Source organism: Teleopsis dalmanni, chromosome 2 (genome assembly GCF_002237135.1).
Source record: "Teleopsis dalmanni isolate 2A chromosome 2, ASM223713v2, whole genome shotgun sequence".
Taxonomy (NCBI): Eukaryota; Metazoa; Arthropoda; class Insecta; order Diptera; family Diopsidae; genus Teleopsis; species Teleopsis dalmanni.
In genome coordinates, this window is record NC_051847.1 from 228,152,750 (window position 1) to 228,155,952 (window position 3,203).

Genomic DNA, 3,203 nt, shown 5'->3' on the forward strand with positions numbered 1-3,203 from the left:
TTCTGTCTGGTATTAGTATTAGGAACTTTTGGTGGAAGTTGAATTTAAGTAAGCAAATCTCAGATATGGTGATGTTTAGTCCTTCCTCACTTTGCATTTCCCTACCTAACAGGCAGTTATCGAGTAATCTTGTTGATTGATTACTAGTTCACTGTAGCTTGGCAATAAAAGTGTTTGCTTCCTTTTTGACTAATAGGTGGAGTTAGGGGAGCCTCAATGCAACCTCTAGGGCTGCTGTCGGAGTAGTTCTCATCGCTCCACTTGTCATGTGAATAGCTAAACTGCATAAATTGTGAAATTATAGAATAAAGAATAAACTTACTATTATCCTAAAAAAGATTGATTTACTTAAACTTGCTTAATTGAATAGTGACAAATACAACATTCTTGCACTAAGTGACGTAGGCTATCCCAACCGCTTTGCGAAGGTTCACAAATTCTCGTTTGAACTAAAAATTGGAATTCGTTGTTGAGGTTCATTCTTGAGGAATTCGAAAACTAATTCCCAATCTATATATAATTACGCTAACATAAAAGTTTGTTACCCCTTTTTAACTGTGTTGCCGTTGACATATATGGATAAAATTTATACCGTTGGAAATGTGAAGACGTGCAGAAGAACACAATGTTATTTTTTCGCATGTACGTTAACGGAAACACAGGTAAAAATGCGTTGGCGTAAATTTAGCGACTACAACAAAAAAATACATGTGTTTTTCAAAGTTTTTTTTTGTGACCAATTGTGTATTGTTTATGGTGGATTTGTGTGTGCGATTTTTTTCCACTTTTAGAAAAAAGTGGACTTTGTGTGTTTGGACTTTGTGTGTTTGGACTTTGTGTGTTTGGACTTTGTGAATTCTGTTACAATCAGATTTTTAATGCTCATTAAATTTCAAATATTGTTTGTGAATAAAAAAAACGCATTGAAGTGGAAATATCCTTTGATATCAATCGTTTTATTTGCATTGTGTGATAGTTAAATTTTAATTGTGATAAATTTTAATTTTGATAAATTTTAATTATGATATATTTTAATTGTGAAATGTGGATAGTTAAGATTAATGAGTTTGAAATTTTTAGATTAATTTCAAGTGTATTGTGTGATAGTTAAATTTTAATTGTGATGAATTTTAATTGTGAATTGTGTGATAGTTAAGGTTAATTAATTGGTTGAATCGACATTAACAACACTTCAATTTGAGAGATATTCATTTTGTACAATGAAAGAACATTATGATAGAGTATGCAATGCACAAAAAGAAATTTGTATGGCAATTACCGTGAATCGTGATACAGATATACGAAGATATAATATTTACGACTGTAGATGGTGAACCACCATTTGAGAGAAATATGATATCTTTTTTAAAAACAAATGGTGTAGTTAAGAATGTATTAGTATTAGATTCTGCTTTGGAACCATTGGCATATCCTTTACTATTCCCAAATGGAGATTTTGGTTGGCACGTTAATATATCGCATAACGTGCAACATAATTCTAATGGTAGGAAGATTCGAAATAAAGTTACAATGTTACAATTTGCATGATTCAGATTTGCAATAACGGATCAATTTAGCTTTTTGCATAAATCGCAAAAACTATTTTTGCAATACATTGTTGATATGTATGTGAGAATAGAAGGATGTCGACTACATTTTATAAGACAGAATCAAGTAAATTTGAGGGCAGATGTGTATAACAATATTAGTGATTATTTGCAAACGAATCAAGTAGGAGATGGTAGCTTAGGTCGTAAAGTGATTTTGCCTTCATCCTTCACTGGGTCTCCGAGAAACATGTATCAAAATTACTTAGATGCAATGTCAATTGTTCAGTATTTCGGCAAGCCATCGCTTTTTGTTACAATGACTTGCAATCCGAATTGGGCGGAAATTGTATTTAATATTGATCCTAATGAATCATCTCATTTCAGGCCTGAAATAGTTGTGCGTGTATTTAAATCGAAGTTAAAAGAACTCATTTCTGACATTTGGAATAAATATATTTTTGGCAAAGTTGAGGCTCTTATTTATACAATCGAATTTCAAAAAAGAGGTTTGCCTCATGCTCACATTTTGATAACTTTATGTGAAAATGACAAAATTGTCGGGCCGGCTGATGTTGATAAAATAGTTTGTGCAGAGATACCGGATAAAAATTTGCAGCCAAAATTACATGAATTTGTTGTCAAACACATGATGCACGGGCCATGCGGTGTTTTGAATCCAAGCTCTGTATGTATGCAAGATGGAAAATGTTCAAAACAATTTCCAAAGTATTTTGTACAATTAACGAAAGAATCAGTTAATGGTTATCCGTTGTATAGACGGCGCGATAATAATGTTTCCGTTGATGTTAGAGGAAAGTCTTTAGATAATCGTTATGTCGTTCCATACAACCCATATTTGCTTGCAAAATATAATTGTCACATTAATGTCGAAGTGTGCACTTCAGTCAAAAGTATTAAATACATATATAAATATGTATATAAGGGTTTTGATAGTGCAACTGTTTTAATTCAAAGTGAAAGCACAAACGAAAATGACCAACAAGTACAAGTTGAAGTAGATGTAGTTAGAAATTTTTTGAATGGTCGATATGTGTGATCAACTGAGGCTATGTGGCGAATATATGAATTTCCTATGCATTTTCAGTCTCATATTATAATTCGTCTTGACATTCATTTGCCACAAAGACAAAATATTATATTTCGCGAAGGCCAAGAAAGACAAGCAGTAGAATCAAAGTGATTCATCTGCTAATCAATATACGTATATAGAAATTCCATTGCATTATGTTTGGATTGATAGTAGAAAATCTTGGCAAAAAAGACAACGAGGAGGAGATAAAATTATTACTCGGATGTATATGGTGTCTCCCAAAGAAATCGAGCTATTCCATTTAAGATTACTTTTGTTGCATGTAACAGGGCCAAAATCATATGAAGATGTGCGTACATTCAATGGAATTGTTTATAGCACATTTATCGAAGCATGTCATGCTAGGGGAATTGCGTCCAATGATAATGAGTGGAGAGTTTGTCTGAATGAAGCTAAGACATTTAATTCAGCAAAACAAATGCGTAATTTGTTTGCGATTATTTGTGCCTTAAATATTCCAGCAAATGCAGTAGCACTTTGGGTGGAATTTAGAGATAATTTAAGCGAAGATTTCGTTAGAGATGGTTGTAGTGTAGATGTTT